Here is a 12,057-nt window from a genome sequence, read left to right as displayed (position 1 = left end):
TGAAAGCTAAATGTGCCATGCTACTTTCTCTTGGGATTTTCAGAGCTAGGCTGTCATTGTCAAGTTTGAACCAAGCGGAAATCACTGTTGAATTCATTAGTTTGTTTCTTTCGTCAGTTGGAAAACTAATAAATCGGGGAATTACTTTCTTTGGTGCTTCTTGTTTCTGTTGATTCATTATTTTTCCACAATCCTCTTGTAATGTAATTACCTCTGGAATGTTGAACCTGATTCCACTCCTATGGGGTATGGAGAGCTGTAATTTGGAACAATGCTGACAGTGATCTGTTCAGTCCTGTAAGCAGTGCCGGATTTAGGCATAAGCTAAACAAGCTACAGCTTAGGGGCTCACAATCCGCAGGGGCCTCACAAAATTTCAGAAGGTTTACAATGAAGAGAACATTTAAGAGCGGATACCAGAAAAGAAAAAGAAAGCACCAGCTTGAAGAGCAACTCAAAAAATTACCAAAATTACCAAAATCTATGAGAGATCAAGCCAGCCAAATGATAAATATGTAATCAGTAAATGCATTCATTTGAAAATAATTTGTATTTTTCACTTTAAAAACCTTGCTATTAAATAATTAAAAGGCATAATTATGTTTTCAATTTTTTTGTGGCGACCCAAGGTCCTGTTTTGGTACGCACCTTTGTGACCTTTTGGTGTAACTTTTTAACAAGGGGCCTCCAAGCTTTATATAGCTTAGGGCCTCACCAAGTCTAAATCCGGCACTGACTTTATCCATACCTTTTATCATCTTGAATACCTCAATTTGATCTTCTAAATTCCAGAGAGTACAGGCCTAAACTGTTCAATCTTTCTTCATACGACAAACCCCTCATCTCTGGAATCAATCTCGTGAACCTCCTCTGAACTGCCTCCAATGCCACAGCATCTTTCCCCAAATGAGGAGACCAAAACTGTGCACAATACTGCAGGTGCCTCACCAAGTCTAAATCCGGCACTGCCTGTAAGCATTTCACTACAGCTTCGTAGCCCTGCTTCCTGACACCGCAGCCTAATCCCACTGTTTTTTTTAATTTTTAAAAATCCAATTCAATCCGATCAAGTCCAATTCAGAGTCTCAACAAGTGAGACATTCCCGATACAAACTGACAAGACAGGGCTCTCACCTTCTGTCCTGGGCTTGATCTACATGATCCAAGCTGATTGGAGCAGGCCATTGCACCTCCTCCAAGGCTTGATCTCATTTGCATCTTAGCCAAAAGGCCGAGATGCTGCTTTTAAAAATTGCTTCAAATGAAGCTAAAAAGTAACCTAATGAGTTCAACCAAGTACAGCATTTCGATGCTACACTTGATCTTAGCCAAAAGGCCGAGAAGCGACTAATCCCACTGTTGGATTTTACAACTCAAGCCGCTGTTGTGCTCAGCGACACCTCAGAGCGAATTACCCTCCAGTTAGTCGAGCACGCTCCCTTCTTCTGTGAAGCTTCATGTTGTGCCATCATTTAAAATGAGTTATCACGGATGCATCAATCAACAAAAGGATGTTTACTGGGGGAATGTGGGAAATTAATGACTTGGTGCGAAATTGGTTTTAACTCACTTGATTATTATTCAAATTTTACGATTTCCCTTGCTCCCTTGTCTTAAGGCAATTGAATATTTTCACAAGATTGCATTCTGTCCCTTTCGTAACACGTGTAACCTATTCGGCAACAGCGTTTTCTCTTTGATGTTTTAGTCCCTACAGCTTTCTCTTCTCTTTTGCAAACAGATTGAGTTAGATAGCGTTGCAAGGAGTTTGCAAGTTGTTTCTCAAAGTAGTCCCAAGGTGTGCAGGTTAGGTGCATTGGCCATGCTAAATTGCCCCTTAGTGTCCCAGGATGCATAGATTAGAGGGATTAGCAGGGTAAATATGTGGGATTATGGGGGGTAGGGCCTTGTTGGGAGTGTTGTCGGTACAGGCTTGATGGGCCGAATTGTCTCCTTCTGCTCTGTAGGGTTTCTATGATTCTAATGAGGAATAGACTCCACACTGATCGATCCAGCACGATAAAACAGTCCCAAGGTTCTAAAAGTATGAGACCAGGAAGTAGTGGTGGAAATAAAATGTCATGCGACTGATTGATTGCAGCAGAGCTGATCTGACAATCTTATTGGTTGTCCTTCAGTGCACACAGCAATGCCCAGCAGCGGTCGCTCAGGTAAATATTTGCCATTGCAGAATTTGTCTCCTGATCATGTTGAATCTCTTTTTCCCTCCTTGTCTCAGGCCACCCTCACCAAGCAGGAGCTCCCACAGCAGCAGAAGATGAAGAACAACTTACATTTATACAGCACCTTTATCAGAGTAAAAGATCGCAAAGTGCTTCACAGAAGCATGATCAAACAAATTATGACATCAAGCCATGTGAGGATAATTAGAGCAAGTGATTAAAGTGATAGATTTAAAGAAAAGATTTAAAAGATAAGGGGAGGTAATGGCATAGTGGTAGTGTCACTGGACTAATAATCCAGAGACCCAGAGTAATGCTCTGGGGACCCGGATTCGAATCCCACCACAGATGGTGAAATTTGAATTCAATAAAAATCTGGAATTAAAAGTCTGATGAAACCATTGTTGATTGTCAGAAACACCCTCCTGGTTCACGAATGATCTTTAGAGAAGGAAATCTGCCGTCTTTAAGTGATCTGGCCTCCAGATCCACAGCAAGGTGGTTGACTCTTAAAACGCCCTCAGGATTGGGCAATAAATGCTGAGAATAAAAGAGAATTCCAGAGTTTAGGGTCGAGGCAGCTGAAGGCACAGCCCCCAATGAGGGAGCAAAGGAGATTGGTTCTGTGCAATAAGGTAAAACTGGAGGTGCGCAGAGATTAGAGGGCAGCAACTACCAGTGGGAAGGACAGCCAGCAGAGATCTCAACTGACGAGGGAGGTCCTCTCCCAGCTTTGCTGAGAATGATAGCGATGATGATTCTTCATGAGTCCAGCCATAAGAAGAAACTTGCTGACTCCATTTAAACAGCTCTAAGAGTCTGCTTCCAGTCTTTGTGGTCTCATCTTGGATGGCATCATCTCTGTGAAGCCTTCCATAGTGGGATGGTCATCTCTTGAGACACTGCAGCCAGGCTCACAGAGGGACTAAATTAAAAAGCAGAACTTTTATTTTCTATTTTCTATGTTTCTATTTCTTTTTTCTTTGTTTCTATAGCTCTTGGGGCTAAAGGGATCAAGGGCAATCAAAGTGGGATCAGGATGAAGAAGGGAAAGGGTTAATGTTTTTTTGTACTCAACGTATTTTGTACCTAAAAGGTTGAACTTTGTACCTGGAATGTATCACAAACATAACCCTTCCTTATGGCTAGTCTCCCCTTTGTTTATATTGCTCCTGGTAGTAGTATAAGCCATTTGTTCATGGTTCCCTCGCTTGTTTATATCATTCTGATAAAACAGACAGTTAAATATAGATGTTGGGTTGTAAGTCTTTCTTTCCCATAGGCTTGTCTATGATTTAAACAAAGGAAGCAGTTACCAAATGGTAGAGTGCGAGAATGGCCGTTTGAAGGAGTACTCCCACTGGGACAGCTGCAATCGCACACAGTCACTTCAAAGGAAAGGCCGCGGGAAGAGCAGGGGGACCAGAGGTTGCATCTTGACTACAACTACCAGGAGAATTGTGCTTTATGACCCAAGGATACCAGATAGTCTCTAACCATGATCCAGAGGCTATCAGAAGCTGTTAAAGGAACTGTAATTTATGATCAAGGACTGTTAACTGGACTTTGCTTTATGGCTTGTATTGGGAACCCTGATGCATAAATGTCCACGCTTCTTGTGTTCAGAGAGAACTTTGGCTTCCGCTTTCAAGGGGTCAGGTTCTCCCTCAAGCTTGTGAGAATAAAGCCTGACTGTATTTTGACTCATACCAGCCTCAGAGGTATTTTTACCGACTTCAAGGATATTGAATTTGATGATCAACCATGATTAGAATAAATCACGGAGCAGGCTCAAAGGGCTGAATGTCCGACTCCTGCTTCTATCTTCTATATATCTCTCTAACTGCAAAGGTAATAATCTCTGCATTACTGGCTGAGCCACAAGTAAGTTGGATGTGGTCAGTAAGACCAGCTCAAAGGTCGGTGTGAGATAAATGGAATTTGGCATCAGTGCTGGGGAAAGAGAAAGCTGTACCACTGAGATGGCCTTACCTGAATCATGCTGGCACTAGAAGACTGGTGAGGCAACTAGGGTTGTTGAGAGGTATTGAAACTAAATAGTGGTGGGATGTGGGGAGGCTTCTCGTCATGGCTAATTTGGAATATCAAAGAGGAAAATAAGATATAGTGCTGGGTAATGATAACCAGAGTATGGCATGAAGGGACAAAGCAGCAGGCATTACAGTGCATCAACAAATATGATCAGAGTAGGCAAAACAATAAAGAGACAGAATTAATGACTCTTTACCCGAACTCTTGCAGAATTCGGAACAAGATGAATGAAATGATAGCACAAAGGTAAATGAGTATGATGAGTATGCGAGCCATCCCAGAGACGTGGGCCAGGATTTTCTGATTCCTGTGGGAATCGTGAGAGATGGGACCAGGAAATCCCGGCCATGTTCGCAATGAGGCCAAGGCCAGAACCTTAAGTTTCAAGGGTAGTTGCAATTTGGAAAGACATAAGGAAGGAAAAAGGAGATGGGATAGCTTTGTTAATAAAGGAAAAGGAGGTGGGGTAACTTAATAAAGAGTGAGAAATTGCCTTGGTTCAGAAGCACAATGTTGTGTCAATTTGGGAAAGGGCAAGTAATAGCAAAGGAAAGAAGTCATTGGTGGGAGTAGTTTACAGGCTTCCGAACAGTAGCTAGACACCAGCACAGAGGGTACGTCATAATTGATCCAGCCACATCCATCAATAAAGCACTGGGTTAAAATTGTCCCTCTTGCCTCTGATGTCACTAAAGTTTATAAAAAGGACGGGAAGCTTTCATACGTTTGTACCAGAATCTGCGGATTGTGTCCATATGAAGGTTTCGCCTTTAGCAATGTGTGGCAAGCAATCAGATAAAGTTCAGTACAAGTGACAAGAAACATATATTCTCAGAACTGGTTGAATGAGAAATGGAATTTGTGACAGAAGGGAAGAAAGACTGGAATTTTCATGTCGCCTTCTAAAAGTGGCCCCGAGCAAAAAAAATTGAGTTCTCTTGGAAGGATTGAAGTCCTTTTCATTTTGACACCCACTCTCCGAGTTCTTGGTTAGATGGAGTAACTATCAATAAACTAAAACACAATGTTATCACATCACAAGTAACGGGGTAAGAGTCCCTCTGGTCTTTCAGACTGTGTTTATTAGCTGCTTGAAATCTCCAAAGGAGAAAAGAGTGACAGGCACATTTTGAATGCTACTCTGCCTGCAGGTACCAGAAGAAATCCCAACCATGACTTATTCTGAATTCGGCTCGTAGGATGGTTTAAAATTGAAGCTGGTTTTCAATGGGAAAACATTCTATCAAGTTAATTTCACACCCACCAGTATCAGCAGGGGCCTTCAGTGATTTTAACCAGCTTTTTATTATCAGGAAGTTATAGGGTATTCGATTGCAAGGGGAATTGTAAGGAGAACTTCCTTGACGTATTATTGGCCTGCAACCTACCTAAATCAGCTGGGAAGAGGGCACATGTAGGGGTTCAGATTTGCTGCAGTTTACAGCTCTGATTGGTTATTACCTGCATGGTCATTGGGCAGAGAAGCTTGTGGTGTCCCATTGGTTCCTTCCCCTTGACTGAACTGGTGTTTGCCTCCTGAAGACTGGCAGCCATTTTTGGTTCTTTGCAGCACTCCTTGTATTCCCAACAGTAGCCATTGCTGCCTTCTGGGCTGCTGGGACTACAAGAGTTGCTGGCCAATCAGGTTGGCTGACAGCTCTTGAGAGAGGGACACCCTGTCACTGAGGGGTGGAAATTCCACTCGTAACTGATTGAGGCCGGTCCAGCACATTACCACTGAGGAGAATTCTGTCAGCATGTCAGCCAAAATTTTGACTGGGTCTTTGGGAGCTGAGGAATATAACCCCTTGTAACTTCACCCCATTGTTACAATTAGTAACTTTGTTCATTGATCTTTTACATCCAAGAGAACATTACTGATGTGGTTCCTAAGCTTCAGTTACTCATCAATCACAAACCCTTCCCAAAGACCACCAGCTAGACTCGACAGTGAGATACAGTTTACGTTCTAAAATAACTCAAACGGCTGTACTTCTACAATCCCTTGAGTTACTCCATGGTTAACATTTACTCAGGTTACTGCATTACTAAAGACAGTTCCTATGAAACAAAACAAACATTAATAAATTAATTAAAAGAATCATTTTCAGGTAAATCCATGATGATCTTACAGAGCAGCTGCCGTACCTGACTCTTAGGTAAGTTGCACAGAAAGAGTCTCACAGCAGAGGCAGTGACAGGAAGGAGACCCACAGAGGAGAATCTGGGCTTCGAATTCCTCCTGAAACCTGCCGACGTGTTTTAACCACATCAAAAGCCTTCTTGCTGAAGCCTCACTTACAATTGTACAGATTGCAACTACCACCTGGAAACTCCATTTTTGGTGATTTAAATTTTTTTTTACTCCATTCTTAAAGTTACAAAGCCAATACCTGAAGTTACGTAGCATGAATGCATCGCCTTGCTTGCTCCAAACAATAAACTCAAATTGAATCTAACTCACAGTCCCCACAAGAGAGACAAACAAGAATCAAGCCAACAAGAAAAGGCACAGCAACTCATCTTGGGCTTGATCTTAGCCAAAAGGCCAAGAAATTCCTCTCTTGGGATCAGACTTGGAAATAGTTCACTGTTTCTAGGTCAAAATCCTTGAACTCCCTCTTTAACAGCACTGTGGGTGTACCTACACCACACGGAGTGCAGCTGTTCAAGCAGGTGGCTCACCACCACCTTCCCTAGGGCAATTAGGGATTGGCAATAAACACTGACCACCCTTTGACACCCATTTCTGGTAAATGAATTGCATAAACTCAGGAGTGCTTTGTCATGGATTGAGCTGAGTGCAAGGCCTTTCGATTAAGATTGGAGGCAGCAGGAAAAGGGCAAATAAATGAACGAACGTCTGTTTGAGAACAGGTCCTGGATTTTTCTGCCTACACATATGTGGTGGTACATTTCCAGTTTGCAATGAGTGCGCAATTCTTTCCTGGCTTAGGTGTATGGTGAACACTCAAGAATCTTGTGTCGAATTTCTAGGTCTTTCCCACCTTCTGCTCATTTACATATCCTGTTCCATCAGATCACAAAGTTTTGAAGTTTATTTATTAGTCGCAAGTGAAGTTACTGTGAAAATCCCCCAGTCGCCACACTCTGGCGCCTGTTCGGGTACACTGAGGGAGAATTTAGCATGGTCAATTCACCTAACCCGCACACCTTTGGACTGTGGGAGGAAACCGGGATATCTGAAGGAAACCCACGCAGACACGGGGAGAATGTGCAAACTCCACACAGACAGTGACCCGAGGCTGGAATTGAACCCGGGTCCCTGGCGCTGTGAGACAGCAGTGCTAACCACCGTGCCACCTTGCCCCCAAGGTAAGTGAGGTGAAGAAAATTAAATTTTACATTTAATTTTCTCTGAAAAGGACCATGGTTTACAAGAACTTCCATTGCTACCGGGAATAATGGGCTGGATCTTCTGTGGATTGGCAAGTGCTGTCATATTGTCACTCTATACCTATTATTCCACTTCAAATCTGGAATGCCACATTTCTTGCCCTGGATAGAAGTTCTGGGCCTAGAACTTCTGGCCCTCTTGCCCAGAACTTCAATCCAGGGTTGCTGAAAAATGTGGAACAATGTTGATGCTTTTTTTTATTCATTCATGGGACATGGGTGCCTATGGCTGGCCAGCATTTATTGTCCATCCTGACTTGCCCTTGGTCAGAGGGCAGTTGAGAGTCAACCACATTGCTGTGGCTCTGGAGTCACATGTCATCCAGACCAGGTAAGGACAGCAGATGTCCTTCTTTAAAGGACATTAGTGAACTAGATGGAATCCTTCAGGGTAATGTACAATCATGGGCGGGGGGGTGGAAGAGAGGGGGGCTGGGTGTGGAATGAAGTCATGTCCCTTATTTACAGCACTAAAAGTTTAACATTATAAAGTTTATTTATTCGTGTCACAAGGAGACTTCCATTAACGCTGCAATGAAGTTACTGTGAAAATCCCTGAGTCACCACACTCCGGTGCCTGTTCGGGTACATGAGGGAGAATTTAGCATGGCCCATGCACCTAACCAGCACATCTTTCAGACTATGGAAGGCAACCGAAGCATCCGGAGGAAACCCACGCAGACACAGAAAGAATATGCAGACTCTGAACAGACAGTGACCCATGACAGGAATCGAACCCGGGTTCCTGGCATCGTGAGGCTGCAGTGCAAACCACCATGCCACTAACTGCCCTATTCCATTGACTATAAATGTCCCAACCAATTTGACAAGCTGAGAGGAAAGCTAAGTGTGAAGGCTGAGTGGGTGAGGAAGTAAGGTGCATTGGGTGGTTGAAGTGGGGGGTGAAAGGTCATGGGGTATCATCGGGCGGGTGGTTGGTTGGGAGGTTCAGGTGGTTGGAGGGAAGGTCAGAACCAACCTCCTGAAAATACAACTACAAGAATCTTTCCTGTTTACAGAGAATCCTCTGGTTACAAGACCTTCACTTCAGCTAAAACCATCAATTCATCTAAGAAACTACAGCCTGTCATAAAATAGGACAGGAGTGGGAAGTGTCAAGGACAGGAGTGGGAAGTAGTCAAGGGGGACAACATTTGCTATCCTCCAGTCCTCTGGCACTGTTCCTGTAGACAATGACGACACAAAGATCAAAGCAAAAGGCTCTGCAACCGGCCCATAGCCCTGTAGTTGATCGTACTTAAGGTGCAGATCCAGGTATTTTTTAAAAGAGTTTTGGGTCTTCGCCTCCACTACCAACTCAGGTAGCGAATTCCAGATACTCACTGCCCTCTACATTAAAAAGTTCTTCTTATGTCCCCTCCTCATTTTTTGCCATCTATTTTGAATCTATGTTCCCTAGTTCTAGAATTCTCCGCCAAGGGGAACAATTTTATCCTGCCACTCGATCTTTTCCCCTCATAATTTTGTACGCCTCTATCAAGTCACCCCTCAGCCTTCTTTGTCCAAGGGAAATAGCCCCAATCTATCCAATCTCTCCTCATAGCTCCACTTTTCCAGCCCTGGCAACATTCCTGTAAACCTCCTCTGCACTGCCTCCAGGATTACGTCCTTCCTGTAATGTGGTGCCCAACATCACCATTTGAAACTTCCAGGGCAAGTGTGGGATAGTAACTAACATTCTTTAATTAAAGATTCACAAAAAAGCTTGCTGCTGGAACTAATTCAATTGGGGCAATCACTTTGAGAGTTAAAAATATACACACATCTCAGATAAAGTTCACAGGCAGTAAGAAAACACATCAATTTTGTCCATGACAGTGCTTTGAAAGATCCTAAGGTTATAGAACATAGAACATAGAACAGTACAGCACAGAACAGGCCCTTCGGCCCACGATGTTGTGCCGACCTTCATCTGAAACCAAGATCAAGCTATCCCACTCCCTACCATCCTGGTGTGCTCCATGTGCCTATCCAATAACCGCTTAAATGTTCCTAAAGTGTCTGACTCCACTATCACTGCAGGCAGTCCATTCCACACCCCAACCACTCTCTGCGTGAAGAACCTACCTCTGATATCCTTCCTATATCTCCCACCATGAACCCTATAGTTATGCCCCCTCGTAATAGCTCCATCCACCCGAGGAAATAGTCTTTGAACGTTCACTCGATCTATCCCCTTCATCATTTTATAAACCTCTATTAAGTCTCCCCTCAATCTCCTCCGCTCCAGAGAGAACAGCCCCAGCTCCCTCAACCTTTCCTCATAAGACCGACACTCCAAACCAGGCAGCATCCTGGTAAATCTCCTCTGCACTCTTTCCAGCGCTTCCACATCCTTCTTATAGTGAGGTGACCAGAACTGCACGCAATATTCCAAATGCGGTCTCACCAAGGTCCTGTACAGTTGCAGCATAACCCCACGGCTCTAAAACTCCAACCCCCTGTTAATAAAAGCTAACACACTATATGCCTTCTTCACAGCTCTATCCACTTGAGTGGCAACCTTTAGAGATCTGTGGATATGGACCCCAAGATCTCTCTGTTCCTCCACAGTCTTCAGAACCCTACCTTTGACCCTGTAATCCACATTTAAATTTGTCCTACCAAAATGAATCACCTCACATTTATCAGGGTTAAACTCCATTTGCCATTTTTCAGCCCAGCTTTGCATCCTATCTATGTCTCTTTGCAGCCTACAACACCCCTCCACCTCATCCACTACTCCACCAATCTTGGTGTCATCAGCAAATTTACTGATCCACCCTTCAGCCCCCTCCTCTAAGTCATTAATAAAAATCACAAAGAGCAGAGGACCAAGCACCGATCCCTGCGGCACTCCGCTAGCAACCTGCCTCCAGTCCGAAAATTTTCCATCCACCACCACCCTCTGTCTTCGATCAGACAGCCAGTTACCTATCCAATCGGCCAACTTTCCCTCTATCCCACACCTCCTTACTTTCATCATAAGCCGACCATGGGGGACCTTATCAAACGCCTTACTAAAATCCATGTATATGACATCAACCGCCCTACCTTCATCAACACACCTAGTTACCTCCTCAAAAAATTCTATCAAATTTGTGAGGCACGATTTGCCCTTCACAAATCCGTGCTGACTATCCCGGATTAATCCGCATCTTTCTAAATGGTCGTAAATCCCATCCCTAAGGACCTTTTCCATCAATTTACCAACCACCGAAGTCAGACTAACCGGTCTATAATTACCAGGGTCATTTCTATTCCCTTTCTTAAACAGAGGAACAACATTTGCCACTCTCCAGTCCTCTGGCACCATCCCCGTGGACAGCGAGGACCCAAAGATCAAAGCCAAAGGCTCTGCAATCTCATCCCTCGCCTCCCAAAGAATCCTAGGATACATTTCATCAGGCCCAGGGGACTTATCGACCTTCAGTTTATTCAAAACTGCCAATACATCCTCCCTCCGAACATCTATTTCCTCCAGCCTATTAGCCTGTAACACCTTCTCTTCCTGAAAAACATGGCCCCTCTCCTTGGTGAACACTGAAGAAAAGTATTCATTCATCACCTCGCCTATCTCTACTGATTCCATACACAAGTTCCCACCACTGTCCTTGACCGGCCCTAACCTCACCCTGGTCATTCTTTTATTCCTCACATAAGAGTAAAAAGCCTTGGGGTTTTCCTTGATCCGACCCGCCAAGGACTTCTCATGTCCCCTCCTAGCTCTCCTCAGCCCCTTTTTCAGCTCGTTCCTTGCTAACTTGTAACCCTCAGTCGAGCCATCTGAACCTTGTTTCCTCATCCCTACATAAGCTTCCCTCTTCCTTTTCACAAGACATTCCACCTCTTTTGTGAACCACGGTTCCCTCACTCGGCCATTTCCTCCCTGCCTGACAGGGACATACCTATCAAGGACACCCAGTATTTGTTCCTTGAAAAAGTTCCACTTTTCATCAGTGCCTTTCCCTGACAGTTTCTGTTCCCATCTTATGCCCCCTAATTCTTGCCTAATCGCATCATAATTACCTCTCCCCCAATTGTAAGCCTTGCCCTGCCGTCCGGCCCTATCCCTCTCCATTGCAATAACAAAAGACACCGAATTGTGGTCACTATCTCCAAAGTTCTCTCCCACAACCAAATCTAACACTTGGCCCGGTTCATTTCCCAGTACCAAATCCAATGTGGCCTCACCCCTTGTCGGCCTATCCACATATTGTGTCAGGAAACCCTCCTGCACACACTGCACAAAAAGTGCCCCATCCAAACTATTTGACCTACAAAGGTTCCAATCAATATTTGGAAAGTTAAAGTCCCCCATGACAACTACCCTGTGACCCCCACACGTATCCATAATCTGCTTAGCAATTTCTTCCTCCACATCTCTATTACTATTTATGAAACG

The 12,057-nt window shown here is 44.1% G+C and overlaps 1 non-coding gene across 1 annotated transcript; it reads right to left on the bottom strand.

Moving 5' to 3' along the window:
• Positions 1 to 1,148: 1,148 nt before the first annotated feature.
• Positions 1,149 to 1,348, bottom strand: LOC144494525 (U2 spliceosomal RNA). The gene has a single exon (XR_013498089.1). It is a non-coding gene; the product is annotated as a U2 spliceosomal RNA (small nuclear RNA).
• Between the last annotated feature and the right edge of the window lie 10,709 nt (positions 1,349 to 12,057).

Source organism: Mustelus asterias, chromosome 5, assembly GCF_964213995.1.
Source record: "Mustelus asterias chromosome 5, sMusAst1.hap1.1, whole genome shotgun sequence".
Taxonomy (NCBI): domain Eukaryota; kingdom Metazoa; phylum Chordata; class Chondrichthyes; order Carcharhiniformes; family Triakidae; genus Mustelus; species Mustelus asterias.
The sequence above is the reverse complement of the archived record's forward strand: the minus strand, read 5'-3'. Positions and strand labels throughout refer to the sequence as shown.